The sequence below is a fragment of the Neophocaena asiaeorientalis genome, unplaced genomic scaffold, assembly GCF_003031525.2.
Source record: "Neophocaena asiaeorientalis asiaeorientalis breed wild unplaced genomic scaffold, Neophocaena_asiaeorientalis_V1.1 scaffold975, whole genome shotgun sequence".
Taxonomy (NCBI): Eukaryota; Metazoa; Chordata; class Mammalia; order Artiodactyla; family Phocoenidae; genus Neophocaena; species Neophocaena asiaeorientalis.
The window spans coordinates 1,193,202-1,210,701 of NW_020173266.1; the positions used below are offsets into that span (position 1 = coordinate 1,193,202).

The window sequence follows — 17,500 nt, forward strand, 5'->3', positions numbered from 1 at the left end:
AAAAAAAAAAAAAAAAAAAAAAAAAAAAAATCAGAAAAACTCATCCAAATGGAAAAAGAAGTGAGTCGCAGAAGATTTATGTAATAACAAGGTCGTCTTCATAAAACAGGGAGAGCTGGCAACTGTCACAGATATATAACTCCTCATCAGCTCCTGAGTCCTCTCATATTTGAACTTTATAGAAAGAACTGGAATAATGAACTCTGTAAGACACTGGGGCACAAGCTACACTACTTTGGCCGCCCTTCAGTGTAGCACAGTGGGGAATGAGTTCCAATCAGTCCCTTGGTACCTCAAGGGCACTGGTGCTGTGTCAGTGGAACCTGGAAACAGAGCAGTGGGCAGTGGAAGAAAAGCAGTGATGTGCTCAAACGCCTTATGGCAGCCGATGAGATGGCTCACCAGACTTGATCATGAGCACGTGCTAGATCCCACCTAGAGACCCCACCTTCCAAAATACAAGAGTGGTGAATGAGGGCAAGAAGAGTAGGCTTCTCAGGAGACCGAGATGGGGATGTGGGTCATAAAATAAGATATGTGACTATTACACTGACGTTATTTGTATCCATGGCTGGTGAGGTCTAAGAAAATTTGGACATCCAGATGTGGTTTCCATCTGCCAGTGCCTGAATTACAGTTAACGAATACAAAACGCCACATACACAAAAACTATAGAAGAATATAAATATGAGCATGCGCAGACAGTGACATGTACAATATAAATGTATTTAGATGCGAAACTAAAGCAAGGGGTAAAGATTCCATAGTTCCTGGAAAGCAGAAGGAAAAAAAAGTATGCAGTGGTGGTGGCCTGAAGGAGGTGAGCAGAAAAAGCTTACAAAAAACTTAGTAGTGGTCCAGATTTTCTCACAATTGGTTCTAACCAATCTAATTGGTATGTGAGGTTCTCCTTTTAGTATTTGAAGAATTTGACTTTCTATAGATGAATTATTAACATACTTATAATCAGAAAAATACAATATTTGCTTCATCTATTCTAATCTAGACTCTTTCCCTGGTCCCCATCATTTTATTTATGGTTCTTCTTGTCTACTGCTGGAGACAACAGAATAATAGAGAGAAATAATAAGGAGAAAGGACATGCCAAAACATAGTTCAAGGTCTGAACACTCCCTATCTTCAGGCAAACCTCCCAGTTACCCAAACTCATCAATAAAATGGCTTCAAATTAACAGGGCCATTGTTTTGTGGATCCTTCATTTTCATCTATATAGGTACAATTTCAGAGTTCTTAGAGCATCTAACCAAAATTAAAAGCTGCCAGAAAAAACAGGTAATACAATAAAGATATATCTTGAAGAAGTGTCAGCATAGCAGAGAGAAGTTAGCCAGAGAGAAGTCAGTCTCTTCTCTGAGAAAAAGAAAATCAGTATAAACCTTCCTCTGTGAAAAAGTCCTGAGCAACTACTGCGTTAAAGTATCACCCAGTATCAGAACACTTTTTCCATATTGGGGGAATCCCAAGACTAGAGGGAGACAGATCCCACCTCCCGTTATGGAAGACCTGATGTTCCATTTCACGAGCCCTGTGGATTAGCACATGGTGCATGATCTTAGCTGATGTGTCACTGCTCTTTAAATTCACCTGTTGCTTTGAATCTAGCAGTGATGCTGTTCTGCCTAGACACCACTTGAGGCCAGTCACGCTACAGTATGAATTGCGGCCACACTAAATTAAACATATACTTACATCTAAACCGTATTTACAAAAACAGTGCTTGTGACCAAACACAAATAAAGGTACACAAATCTAATTTTAAAATTCAATATAATAATAAAAATGTTTTCTGGAGAAGAGATGGGATTTGGTTTTGACATTTCAGTTAAACACCTCCATCAATCCAAAGACAACTAAATATGTTGATTATCTTGATTGTGGTGATGGCTTTTCGGTTTATATGTATGTCAAAACTTATCATATTGTATACTACACTAAATATGCACACTAAATATTTATGTCAATTATATCTTTAAAAGCTGCTAGTAGAAAAGAAGACACACACACATACAAGAGCTATATACAAACACATGTATACAGAAATACACACATATACACACACACATACACTCATACATACACACATACATACACACACATATACACACACATTCACACACAAGAGCTACACACACACAAACACACACACACACAAACACACACACGAGCTATACACTCCTCTCCAGATCAGTAAATTTTTTCTGGTCCTCTCAGCGCTGAAGTAATCATTTTGAATCCATAACCAAAGATCTTTCTTCAGATAAATGTCCAAATTTTTAAACTTTATATAAACATGGTTCCCTTGAGATTGTCTCTTTTCTAATGACACAAAGCCTTTTTCTCAGAGATATGTTGATAAGAAAAGTATTTATTTGTAAATCTGATGACTAAGCAAAATAGCATTCCTATGGTTTTTAAGAAACAACTCTTTTAAAAAAATTTTTTTAAGTTATTTATTTATTTATTTATAGCTACGTTGAGTCTTCATTAATGCATGCAGGCTTTCTCTAGTTGCGATGAACTGGGGCTACTCTTTGTTGTGGTACGTAGGCTTCTCATTGCGGTGGCTTCGCTTGCTGCGGAACTCTTTTTTTTTGAATCACAGAGTACCTCAATGGGATATGACTTACAGATGTATTAAAATAAGCAGAAAAAATGACCCAATTTGATTTGCATTCACTTTAACATTCAATTCAATTTAAATATTTATTAAATGTGCTGGCCACATGTTCACCAGGAAAATTTACCATGACTAATTGAGAAAGAGAAATAAAGGCAGCAAATGAAGAAAGGTCCAAGAAGTTCTACTCATTTATAAAATTTTCATAATATACTCTGATCTAACATAAACCCTGGCTAAGGTGATTATGAATCTGGGACAGGTTTTTCAGGCAAAGAAGAATTAGTCAACTCCAAACATTAAGTTTTTGGTTATCGTAGAGTTGATATTTTGCTATAAACTTTATACCCAGAAAAGAGAAGCAACAAATTTCAGAGAGTTTTCCAGTGGAGAGCAGACAATTAGGGTGAAGTCACTGTCTTTCACTCAATGAAGATTTACTGTGTGCCTGCAATGATTCAGCCAGTGTGCTCACATACTGCCTAGACAATAAGGTGACAGAAAGAGGAGAGGACAGCAGACTTTTATTCGAAGCTTTGATAAGTGACCTATTACATTTTCAAATAATAAATTATTTCCTATAGAAATAATGGATTTGGGATTAGATCTAGGCAATTAGGGTATATATGTGTGGCTGAAACAGTAATTTAATAATTTGAATGATTTTCTGAGCTTCTAAAAGTACCCAGTATAGTGCCACAAAAGAGTAGTCATCCGAACACAAATTCTCATCATTAAGATAACAAATGCATAATAATTGGGTTTTGCCAGTTCTATAAAATCTATAAAATAGTACTATAAGCAATTTACAGCATTTTATGTTCTCATATAATACCCATGAAATCCAAAGATGTCAAATGACAGGTCCAAGGTCAAGAGAATGGGACTAGAGTATAGTCTGTCTAATCCCTACTCCAGTGTTTCCTCTACTGGGCTCTAACTAGAAAATCTTCCTCCTTTTAACTTCAATTTAAAAGCATATTTATATTGGTACAACTTTGGAAAACAATTTTGTATTGCCTCATAAAATTGAAAATGTGCAAAAAAATGCATATCTATTTATAAGTATAGGGGATTCTGAAATAAATGTATTATCTCACTTGCCATGTGATTAGTAAGGTAATACAGTACATCAGATAAACAATAACTAAAATAACCAATGCAGGCATTTATTAACTGCATACTATGTGAAGGATGGTATACACCTTTTAAGCATTACTTCATTTAATCCTTACAATAGAATGAGGTAAGTATTGTTATTACCTCTATTTTCCAAGCAACTAAATGAAGATACAGAATTAACTGGTCCAGAATCAATGTAGCAAGTGGCAAGGAAGGAGGAAACTAAAATAGAGGTATAGTAAGTGACTTATTCAAGGTTGCACAACTAATTACTGGCAGAATCCAATATCTCTAGCCCAGTGATTCTCAAACTTTAGTGTGTACGTGAATCACCTGTTGATGTAAATATAGGTTCTGATTCCCTGGGTCTGGGCTGGCATCTGAGATTATGCATTTCTTACAAGGGGATGCCCATGCTTCTGGTCTATGGATACACTTTGATTAGCAAGGATTTATACCATTGTTTCTGCCTCTATATCAAGTTACTTCTCACTAATTCTTACATATATTTATTAAGCTTAATAGTTATTAAACCCCAGTCCCCACCGTCAAGAGTAAGGGCAGTTTTGCACTGTGATAAGTGCTATATATAACTTTGCTGTTGTGTATAGCATAGACTTTGACCACATGGATTTTAATCCTATAGTCAGATGCCATTCTAAATAAATCCAAATATTCTAACCTTAATTTTCATCTTTGTACATTACTAAATTTTAAAAGTAACTTTGAGAATGTACACTGACTCTATTCAAACCATCTAGAGGAGAAAAATAATGTTTAGAGTGGAAAAACATGATTTTATTTTATAAGACTCTACCAGTCTTCATATTAATGAATCTTGTTTTTATCTGTCATTATAGTACCTATGATGAAAATTCCTTAAGTCTCATACAATACGTTCCAGAAGCCCAGTACACTTTAGACTCCTGCACATTATTACAATGTCTGAAAACAGGCCTTTGTGAAATTCAGTGGAGGCTGGAATGGGTGTCTGAGAGAGACCAGCAGAGAGGAGGTAGAGAAGAGTGATTAAGAGCAGACTTGGAAATCAGACTGCCAGGAAACAGATCTCTGTGCTCTGTGAATTTAGACAAATTTTATTCCCTCTCTATGCCTCAATTTTCTTATCTATAAAGTAGGGCTGGACTTCCCTGGTGGCACAGTGGTTAAGAATCCACCTGCCAGTGCAGGGGACACGGGTTTGAGCCCTGGTCTGGGAAGATCCCACATGCCACAGAGGAACTAGGCCCGTGCGCCGTAACTACTGAGCCTGTGCTCTAGAGACTGCAAGCCACAACTACTGAGCCTGTGTGCCACAACTACTGAAGCCCATGCGCCTAGAACCCGTGCTGCACAACAAGAGAAGCCACCACAATGAGAAGCCTGTGCACTGCAACGAGGAGTAGCCCCCACTCAACACAACTAAAGAAAGCCTGCACGCAACAACGAAGACCCAATGTAGCCAAAAACTAATTAATTTTTTTTAAGTAGGGCTACCTAATAGAAACAAATGAATTAATTAACATGGAACTTAAAATACTGGCATGTAATAAGCTAACAATAATGTTAGCTAGTTATTAAAAACTAATTTGTATAATTTTCAAAATTATTCATGCTGATCCATTCTTTGATTCAGAAAGGAGAACTATAGACGTTTGGTAATTTTTTCTTTTTAATCACCCTTAAAATTGCCAATTTGCATGAAATTCATAACTATACTCTGGGAAAAATTTAATAATGACTAACATGGCAGAACACAAAACATTTAAAAATAGAGAGAGAGAGATCAAGGAACACATCCTATAAAGGCTGTCCCAATCCAAAATATGATCAAAAGATCTGACTACTACTTTGTTTGCCTAGATTCCTGAATTCAGAATTCAAGGTAACTTGGAATTATATATATATATTTTTATCCTTTGCAGCTTTATAAGAGAGAAGTCAAAATTTCATGCTGTGTTGGTTTGCATTTCAATACGATGCTAAAGATGACTGATAAGTATTTTTTAAAACAGCAGGTGCAATCTGTGCTGAAGTATTACTGCCAAAATCAGGTTTTATGATATAGTTCAGAGACACGCAGAATCCATACCACTGTAGTTCAGGAGGCAGATTGACGGAGGTTCTTTTTTTCTCTTTGTACCCGTACACCTGATGGTCTCCATACTCTGTTACCTGTATACCATTGACACTCCGTTGTAGCCCGCAAAGTCTTTGACTATCAGACATCACAGGGGTGTTTGGATCCTTTCAGACATAATTCCTTCACTGTCTCAAACTCAAATGCCTACACAGGCAAACAGGTTATGTAAGCATAGGAAGTGGAAATGATGGTGACCAGATCGCATATGCCCCATCTAAAGAGGGCAACTTCCATTCAGCTTCAAACCATTATGTTCAAGTGGGAATGCTGGCCCAATATTATCAGATATTCTTTTTTTTATTGGAGTATAATTGCTTCACAATGTTGTGTTAGTTTCTGCTGTACAACGAAGTGAATCAGCTACATGTAGACATATACCCCCTCCCTCTTGGACCTCCCTCCCACCCCCTCCATCCCACCCATCTAGGTCACCACAGAGCACCAAGCTGAGCTCCCTGTGCTGTACCAGATATATCAGATATTCTGATTTTTATAGAGAAGCTGGAATTTCAGACTTTTATGTAAAATCTTCTATCAAAATATTGACAACTAAGTCAATTTTTAAACATTACGTAAGCAAAACAGAATATGCCTGTAGCTTAGGCCATGTATTTTCTAATCCCCAGATTTTATTGTACAGGATGCAATTTGAGCAGACAAACTTATATAAAAACAACCTAAAAAACAACCAAAACCCAAAAAAGGAAACTTTAAATCCTTACAATGTCAGTTACCGGCGCCATTTAAGAACAGATCACTCAGGGTTAATTTTCAAGAACTTATTCCTAAATAAAGTTCCCAAATCTCAGGCAGCCTCCTCTTAGAAAAGAAATCTCAGGAGGATATCTCTTTTTGTAGCACCATTTAGGTTTTCCATTTTAGAACTCCTTTTAGCACACCTCAATAATATTTTGAGATGCCAAAATAAATTAGATTTTGGAAGGAGAAGGAGTTGAGTAATGATTTATTATGTAAAATGGTAGTTTATCAATTATTTGGTATTTTTATGAAAGTCATGTTCAAGGTTAGAATAATTCTTAGAAAGAGAGAATGTCACTGAGAAATCTTATATTGGGGGAAAGGCTTTAGAGTTAGCAGGTATTTCTGCATTAGCCAGGACCATTCCACGTCCATAATATGATTCCACAGACTTCTTGGTATGAGAGCACTGGATCTAATAGTTAAGTATCTGAAGGATGGCAAGACTTTGACTTCACACAGCTTTTACTTATTGCTTGATTCTACACAAACAACAACAATCCAAAAAATCACATTTCATAGCATTTTACAAAACTATTAATGCCTCTGTAAGTCTAGGTGAAAATTCCTATGCCCTATGAACTAGAGATTATGTTTCACATTTCTTTTTCATCTCTTTTTAAACTATTAAAAGTTCCTTTCAACTGCAAATCTAGCATCTTCTGTAACACCTTAGATTACAGAGGGCTCTATTTATAGGTTTTCAAGGTATCTTCATGCTCCTTCACAATGGTAAAGTAGGACAAAATTAGGAGACATATTCAAGAATCTAAAATGTTGGGCTTCCCGGGTGGTGCAGTGGTTGAGAGTCCGCCTGCCGATGCAGGGGACACGGGTTCGTGCCCCGGTGCGGGAAGATCCCACATGCTGCGGAGCGGCTGAGCCCGTGAGCCACAGCCGCTGAGCCTGCGCGTCCAGAGCCTGTGCTCCGCAACGGGAGAGACCACAACAGAGAGGCCCGCGTACCGCAAAAAATAAATAAAATGTCATTTTCTAACATTCTTTAGTGCTTTGGTAATAATACAACATAATATAACATACTAAAAATTAAAAACAGAAAAGAATAGCGACCAATTAAACACGGTCATAAAATGTTTGCAGCCATTCCCATCAGGAGACAAATTGTTTTTCCCACCCATTGAGTCTGGGCTGGCCTTGTGACTTGCTTTGACTAACAGAATGTGGTGAAATAGCACTGTGGGACTTTCAGAGCCCAGATCTCAAGGCACCTTGCAACTTTAATTTCCATCTTCTTGGAATGCTTCCTCGAGACCACCATGAAAAAAAGCTGATCGAGCCTTCTAGAGTATGAGAGAATCTAAATTGTTGTTGTTTTAAACCATTAAGTGTTCTGCCAGTTTGTTATGCTGTGATAATTAACTAGAGCAGAACTATGGCTCAGAACAATCAAATGATGTGTTTTAGCAGAACTGGGACTCATGATAGGTGAGACCATGGACATTAGAGCCAGAAAGACTGTATTCCACTTCATGATCTGGTCATCCAACTTCTCGGAGCCTCAGTTTACTCATCTGTAAAATACGGTGCTAATGACGTCTGTGTAACAAATTGTGGCACATGAGCTAATGTAAAAGACCCAAATACAGATAAATGTTAGCTGCCTTTCCAGCTCAGGTCATTTGTCTTCTGTTTCATTGTCTTTTGGAGACATAAAATGTTCTTCTTTTCTAAATAACATTTTGTAAAAGATTAATATTCTGAGGTTTTTGAGCTTTGTTACATAAAGCTCATTAAAGCAACACTGCGATCATGCTTTTAGGCATGTGAGACCAGTTGTTGACGATGGTGTGCTCTGAAAGTCTCCACTTTAAAATTATGTTTGAAAATTAAGAAAGATGTTAATGTTCTGCTCACATGGACATGCATATGCTAAAACACCACTGCTATCTGCTCATTCCTAGATGAACTGTGACTGTTGCCAACCACTAATGAAAGGCCCCCTCACATAGCCAGAGAGACTCCTGTGAAAAACTCCTAGTGACCCAGCTCTCAGGGAGCTGCCTACACCTCTGGAGAACCCCAGAGTCTCTGAGCTCAGGTTTTACACAGCCTGTGGTATCCCAGCATCAAGGGATAGCTGACATAGCAGTTTATCAGCCCTAAACCTATCCAGTCAACAACACTCATGAGTGAATTAAAACTTCTTATAGAGAGCATACAACGCTGTTCTAGGAATTCTAGAAGCACTTAAATCTTCAAAAACAGTATAATGAGGCTCTGCAGATGCCACCAACGCCAACACCCAGCCAAGGTCAACCCACCCTGTTCTTTGACATCACAGTCAAGGGTGAGACCTTAGGCCATGTTTCCTTCAACCTATTTGCAGACAAAGTTCCAAAGACAGCAGAATACTTGCATTCTGAGCTCTGGGGAGAAAGGGTTTTGTTGTAAGGGTTGGTGCTTTCACAGAATTCTTCTGGGGTTTGTATGTGATAATGGCACTAGTGGCAAGTCCATGAAGGGGGAGAAATTTGATGATGTGAACTTCTTCCTGAATCACAGAGTCCTGGCATCTTGTCCATGGCAAATACCAGGCCAACACAAACAGTTCCCAGTTTTGCACTTGCACCATCAAGACAGAATAGTTGGGTGGCACACGCAGGTAACACGAAAGAGGGTATATAGTGGAAGCCGTGGAGCACTTTGGGTCAAGGAATGGCAGGACCAGCAAGCAGCTCACAATTGTCCACTGTGGACGACCCTAATAAATTTGACTTGTGTTTTAACTAAACCACCAGGTCATTCCTCCTGTAGCTCAGGAGAGCGCCCGCACCCCTCCCCCACCAGCAGGCAGCATCCTGTAATCTTCAGGCTCTTGCTGCAATTCTTCAAGGTCCCCCTTTTCCTATATCCCTGCAGGTCTAGCTGGCTTCCAGACTTAGGTTTATGATTATAAAATAACGAAAAAACAAAAAAGAGTACCAATGAAAATATTACATGGAGAAAATTTATGTTCAGAATCTAGAATTTATTTACCATTCATTTCTAAAAGTTTCCAGCCAGGATGTAAGATAATAAAGCAAATAAATTTTAAGCAATGATAACAGTCATTCAAAATATGTGAAATCTCCTGAAAACTAATATTACTTGAGCATGAAACAGCTGTTAAAAATACATTACTAGATGGACCTAGAGTCTGTCCTACAGAGTGAAGTAAGTCAGAAAGAGAAAAACAAATACCATATGTTAATGCATATATACGAAATCTAAAAAAAAAAAAAAAGTGGTGCTGATGAACCTAGTTGCAGGGCAGGAATAGAGAGGCAGACATAGAAAATGGACGTGAGGGCAAGGGGTGGGAGGGCGAAGCTGGGGCAAAGTGCGAGTAGCACCGACATATATACACTACTGAATGTAAAATGGTTGGTTGGTGGGAAGCAGCAGCATAGCACAGGGAGATCAGCTCGGTGCCTTGCAATGACCTAGAAGGGTGGGATAGGGAGGGTGGGAGGGAGGCTCAAGAGGGAGGAGATATGGGGACATGTGTATGTCCTTTGTTGTGCAATGGAAACTAACACAGTATTGTGAAGCAATTATACTCCAATAAAGATCTAAATAAAAGGTACATGTACACCTTCCCTATGACCTAGTGATTCACTTCTAGAGAAATAAAAACATATGTTCACAAAAAGAAAAAAAAACAAGTCACGTTGACTCCCATGTTCATTGTACCATTATTCCCAGTAGCCAAAATGTAGAAACAACTCAAGTGTCTATCAACAAATGAATGGATAAACAAAATGTGGTCTATACGTACAATGGGATATTATTCACCCATGAAAAGGAATACATTTGTGATGTATGCTACAACATGGATGAACTTGAAAATATGCTATGTGAAATCAGGCAGTGACAAAAAGACAAATATTGTATGATTCTACTTATATAAAATATCTAGATAGGCAAGTTCATAGAGACAGAAAGTGGAGTAGAGGTTCCCAGTGGCTGGGAGAAGAGGTGGATGGGAGATATTGTCTTATGCTTATAGTTTCCTTTTGGAGTGATGGAAAAGATTTGGAAACACAGAGCAGTGATGGTTGCACAACAGCGTGAATGTAATTAATACACTGAATTGTACAATGAAAATGATTTAAATGACATCTTTTTGTCATATATATTTTATCACAATAAAAAATGTTTAACCCCCCCCCAAAATACATTACCATATTTATATCTCTAGAACTTGGGAAAAGTCAATTTCTGTGAGGAAATCTATCATTTTTAGAAGTTAAATAATTATTAAATAATATACATATAACTTTGAGATCTTGATTTTTTTCCCAAAAACTAAAAGTTAAAGTAGCCTTGGAAATTCTCCCTGTTTTCCTGCACTGAGGAAATGAATAAATCATTTTTATTTGATATTATTAATTGATTGTTAACAATTTTCCCTGCTTTTAAAGAGTGCCAAAAAGAAGAGAAAAACAATGAGCTTAATATAATGGATACACATTTTAAACTTCCATAGAATAAAATAAATTAAGAAGGAAAAACAGTCTAGAATACTTTACTGTAATGTCTGAAAGATTTTTGTAACTTGGGACCTTTACTATTTGGTTCTAATCTATTTTCCAGCCTCATCTCCCATTACTTTCCGATATACCTCTTTGGTTTTTGTTTTGTTTTTTTTCTTAATCTCATTAAACATTTTTCCAGACCTAAAAATATGCTTTGGCTTTGACATGTACTCCTTCCTTCCCTTCCTGGAAAACTCCTATTCATCCTTCAAACTCCATTTCACCATCATTGCCCCCAGCCTGCGCAGTGCAGTTAGTTATGCTATCTACTGCATTTTGTTCCTTTCTTTATAATGGCACCTAACACATTGCATTGCAATTTATTTGCTTACACATCTCTGCGTATTTGAATATAAGCTTCGTGAAGCTAAGGGCTGACACTTCTGTATTTCTGTATCCCAACATATACCTGCCACACACAGTGGCACTTTCGTGACCTCTGACCTTATCTCTGACCATTGTCTTGGTGTTTCAAGGTCTATATTAAGAGAGTACTCTGGTTCTTAAATGAGTTCTGAGGCAGTTTTTATGTTTATATTAAATATAATATAGTACCTTAGTTCTACTATAATCTTCTGATCAATAAATATATGCTTTGGACCAACTTTTGGGTCACACAAAAGGAAAAACCTGTAAGTAAAATTGACTTGAATTTTACAGGGACTCGAAGCTAAAAGCAATTGCTAGGTCCTCTGTTCTTTCCATCTTTCCCTCTCCTGTCTATATTCATGCAGAGCTTCCAATAAACTGTTCCAGAAGATGAGAAACAATTTCTCTTAAAGAAAAATAGATCAAGGTTTTATAAAGCCTAGAGACTGAATGTTCCTCCCTCCTCTAAACGTCTTAGGCTGCCATCTAAGCCTGTGCTGGTGGGCTTCCCCACCATGTTCCCACAGCCAGCCTTTCTGCTAACAGGGCCTTCAGGTAGTTCAACACTTTGACAAACTTGTGTTCTAGGTCTATTTTCTCTATGATGAACTTTCTTTGATCTGCCAAAGGACTTTAATACGCAAAGTCACAATTTGCATCCATTGGTGACTTCTAGGTAGGCAATAAATATTACCACTGGGACTAATGAAAACATAAAGCCTGCAGAAGCAAAAGTGCCACAGAAACCTACGAAGGACAAAGATTGACACAATAAAGTTGGGCATGAGTAACACACATGGAAACAAATACACATCATAAGTGCATCAGAGCAGGTGCAGGAAATGATTTAATGCGGGATTAGCCACAGGTAGAATGGAGACGAGTAAAGGGAAGGATAAACTACAAATCGAGAAATACACATAGGTCACAATACATGACAGGATAGAATAAGCTCAAGTTAATTATAAATCTAACCATAATTCATGCCTACTATAATATCTTATTTTTTTAATTGGTTTTATTCCCCAATGTTTATGACTCTCTACTGAGCTATCCTTTAAATTACTTTTCTGAAGCCCAGATGTGGATATTATATTTTCGTATTATTTCAGAATTTTAAGTCAAATATTGATAATGTAACTGAACTTTGTATTTTACATTTTAAAAAGTACCACGTGTCAGGCTTCCCTGGTGGTGCAGTGCTTAAGAATTCGCCTGCCAATGCAGGGGACACGGGTTCACGCCCTGGTCAGGGAAGATACCACATGCCCTGGAGCAACTAAGCCCATGCACCACAACTGCTGAGCCTGCGCTCTAGAGCCCGCGAGCCACGACTACTGAGCCCTCATGCTGCAACTACTGAAGCCCACGTGCCTAGAGCCCGTGCTCCAGAACAAGAGAAGCTACTGCAAGCCTCCACACCACAATGAAGAGTGGTCCCTGCTCGCCCCAACTACAGAAAGCCTGCATGCAGCAACGAAGACCCAATGCGGCCAAAAATAAATAAAATAAATTTATTTTTAAAAAAAAGTACCACTTGTCTATTTTGAACTCGCACTCATCCTTCCAGAATCAATTCAAACATCACCTCCTCTGGGACACCTTCTACAGCAATCACTCCATCCCACCCAACACTGAGGTAGCCTCTATTCCAAGGACTTATAAACCTCCCTGAATATTCTTCTTTCATCAACTTTATCAGATTGAGAAGTCTCTGCTTACTCTCTAACCCTTGTGAGACTGTGATCTTCTTGAGAAAAGCAACTTTGTCTTTTATATCTGTACTAAACAATTTTAGGCAATAAAAACTCAATAATGTATCAGTGAATAAAAAGTTTAAAAGTTATTTATACTAAATAAAATCATTTTTGAAAAATATAGAAGAGTTATAGGTTCATTTAGAAATACACTGGAGCTACAGCTTTGATGGCCCTTGTGGATTAAAAGAAAAAGCCTTAATATCTGTCCACTCCTGGAATTCTACTCTATGAATATTTAAAAGCTAATACACAAGATATGCCTACATCAGCAAAATGAATAAACCAACAATGCTGATCTGTTATTTCAGTCACCTTGTGATTCTCACATCACCTACATCAGTGGTCATTCTTATAGATTGTACAAACTGCAAAATTCAAACTAATGGTCCTTTCCAGTGTCCAGGTAGATTCAGTCATGTAGGTAATGAAAACAGCATTACAAGATTACAGTTCTCACTCATCTAACCCTTACAATCCCAAGTATTTTAAGCTGGCTGTTTAAACACTGTGAGTCTATATTTCTTTTTTTTTTAACATCTTTATTGGAGTATAATTGCTTAGTCTATATTTCTTGTCCAAAAGGGGGCTAATAATACCTTTTCTATCTTTCTCAAAGGCTCATTGATGGGCTCAAGTGGCATAAGCACTTAGAAATATTGTGTAAAGTACTATAAAGACACAGTTATTAATCACAGAACTTTATTTTAGCAGCACAGAATGACTATATGTCATAATCATTATAATACAAAAGGCTGTGTTGTATATATCTTCTAAATAAAACTAGCATCTTGCTTAGCAATTTTATGTAAGCAAATACAGAAAGAGGGCTTTTTATCCCATTACTTAAAAATAATCACCTGAGGGAAAAAAGGAAATAACTATTTTGAACTTCCGAAATCTAAGAATATCTCCATAATCATCTACACGGGATTCTGCTTGATGACACAACAATCCTCTAGTTCTAAAACAACAGTCCTAAATATATTCAATTATGGATTGATAATGTTTAGTTTTCATTTTTAAAAATAGCCTTATTTTTTTTTTTTTTTTTGCGGTATGCGGGCCTCTCACCGCTGTGGCCTCTCCCGTTACGGAGCACAGGCTCCGGACGCGCAGGTTCAGTGGCCATGGCTCAGCGGCCCAGCCGCTCCGCGGCATATGGGATCCTCCCGGACCGGGGCACAAACCCGGGTCCCCTGCATCGGCAGGCGGACTCTCAACCACTGCGCCACCAGGGAAGCCCTAGCCTTATTTTTAATACCATTTCTCCAAAGACAATTTTCAGTTGTTGCTTGAATACAGCAATCATAATCACTCTCTTACCATAGCAGAGGAAGCAAGCTATTCACCAAAAATTCATGCTGTCCTTTCACAGAGAAGTGTTGTTTTTGGAAAATGGCCACCCACTGTTAACCTTGTCTTCCCACTCGTTTTGCATTTGGTTAGACTGTAAGACAGATTATGGAACCCAAGTAGAAGAAATACACACCCCTTTCAGATAAAGGTCCACAATTCTCCACATTTCATTTCCTCAGTTGGTCAACCCCGAGAGACACCTCAGAAGCCCAATGTTACAAGAAGCAGAGTTTTTATCAACCTGAGCCTCTAAACAGACCTGTAAAAACTCAAGTCCCTGACAATGGTGTGCAGAATATATAAGAACCTCAACCCACAAAGCACCATCATCACACTAGACTTTATGTGAACAAAAACTAAGCTTATTTTGTGCTAAGACATGAAATTTCAGGCTTGTATGTTATAGTGACCATCAACCATAACTCTTGTATCACCTAAATTTAGCATGCAATCTAAATATCTTCTTTTTTATAACATCTTTATTGAGTATAATTGCTTTACAATGGTGTGTTAGCTTCTGCCGTATAACAAAGTGAATCAGCTATACGTATACGTATATCCCCATATCTCCTCCCTCTTGCATCTCTCTCCCACCCTCCCTATCCCACCCCTCTAGGTGTTCACAAAGCACCAAGCTGATCTCCCTGTGCTATGTGGCTGCTTCCCACTAGCTATTTTATATTTGGTAGTGTATATATGTCCATGCCACTCTCTCACTTCAGCCCAGCTTCCCCTTCCCACTCCCCATGTCCTCAAGTCCATTCTCTATGTCTGCATCTTTATTCCTGTTCTGCCCCTAGGTTCTTCAGAACCATTGTTTTTTTAGATTCCATATATATGTGTTAGTACATGGTATTTGTTCTTCTCTTTCTGACTTACTTCACTCTGTATGACAGTCTCTAGATCCATCCACCTGGCTACAAATAACTCAATTTCGTTTCTTTTTATGGCTGAGTAATATCCATTAGAGATACATTTTCAGAAAAAAGTAACCTGAATGAATTGCTTATTTATACCAGATGTATAAATATTTTACATACTTGCTATTGGCTAGTTTCTTTAATGAGACTGAGATTTCTTATTTCCTAAGCAACACTGTCACTATAAATCAATACATGTATGTTATAGTTTTGAAATTCAATGCCCACATGATTTTGTTTGGCTCAGAGGGCCTTATAGATTACATGGTGGGAGGAATACACTGTAATCCCCCTTTCCCACTCCTTATACCCATCAGTGATGGAACTGATTTGTGCTTCTGAAAGAAGATGGAGTTGAGGACAAGACGCAAGTCACTTGCGTAATCTAACTGCAGAACTAACTAGGAAATTATAGAGAAATGCACTGTCCTGTCCAGTGGAGCTGAGGGCATGTATCAGAGAGTAACTCACACTACTTGTGCCCAAGCTGCCCAGACATGTTTCCATCTTTGAGACTCAGACAGATTTTGTAGTTTTAAGCAGGATCACTTTCACAAAAATGGCTCAAAATTTATAGCAGAATTTATATGATATTTTAAGAAACATAACAATGAACTCTAAATATATAAAATTTAAAGAGAGAGCTAGGAATAAATTACTAAGGCATTCTGTCTTGTAATAGTCATAAGATGCAAACTATATTGAGTCAGAATATTTAAACCACATTTTCTCTCCTGTCTTGTATAATATTCTCAACTGAAGCAATTATCCACAACAGAGGAATCCACTCATTGTGTTTCAAATACTGAAGCTAAATTGGTTTTGTAAACAGTCCAATGGATAAAATGAAAGAGTAAATTGTGCACTAAAACTAAACATGTTTCATTAAGTTTTAATAATCGTGGCATTTCATCATTAATAATAGTATAAAATTAATCATTAAATAAATAAAATGTATAGCCATTAAAAAATCTGAATATAAATGTAATCCTGCAGAAATCAGAAGTAATGCATTCTTATACCAAATGAAGCTGAATTATTGTACACATTTGCCGCATATTTAAATGCAAAATGTAGATCATGCAAATCCAAAACCAAGTTAGTACAAAATGTAAAAGTTTTGTACATTACAGATTTTCGTGTATTATTTATTCGGCAAATATTTACCAAGTACTTAGAAGGTGCAGCCACTGTACTAACTGCTGGGAATATAAGTAGGATCAAGTTATTTTACAGGGAGTAAGATGGAAAAGTGTAGAATGTAATGATTGAGTTTACTTAAGTAGAAAAGATTTCCTTAAAGAAATAGCATCTAATCTGAGACTTGACAGATGAGTGGCCAGTTTTGCTTGTTATTAAAAAATAACTTTTCATCATCATTAAAAGCACTTATCATTTATCATGTAAAACCATCTGAAGTCTAAACCAACAGCTATTACGTGCTCTCCACTAGTGGTTTAAATAATCTATTCAACCATCAAAACACCTGACTGTAAAGCAGAATAGCAAGATTCTGCTAAGAACAGTTGCCATGACAGCAAAAATTTCCCCAAGAATTGTCAATGAGAATAACATTTTTACATTAAAAAATAGATCTTTCTTTCTATTAAATATTCAGCTTCTTATTACTTTATTACTAAATGGTCCTTAATGTCATGCTGCTAGGATCGAGATAGTTGAATTAGTGATTAACTCAATTAAATGGAAGCCAGCTTTATTAATTTGGAAAAAATGTCCAGTCATTGTAGCAGGGCATCAAAGACTGTTATCCTGGAGTGGAATCATGTTCTTTAAAGGAACTGATGACTATTGAGAAATATACTCCTTTTCAACTTAAAAGCAATCATCATACGTAGGAGTTTCCCGCTGATACCAGTTAACGCTGAGCTTAAAA

At 37.4% G+C, this 17,500-nt stretch overlaps 1 pseudogene; it reads left to right on the forward strand.

Moving 5' to 3' along the window:
- The first annotated feature begins 8,907 nt into the window (after window positions 1–8,907).
- LOC112400106 (peptidyl-prolyl cis-trans isomerase A pseudogene) lies at window positions 8,908–9,389 on the forward strand (annotated as a pseudogene).
- The last annotated feature ends 8,111 nt before the right edge of the window (window positions 9,390–17,500 follow it).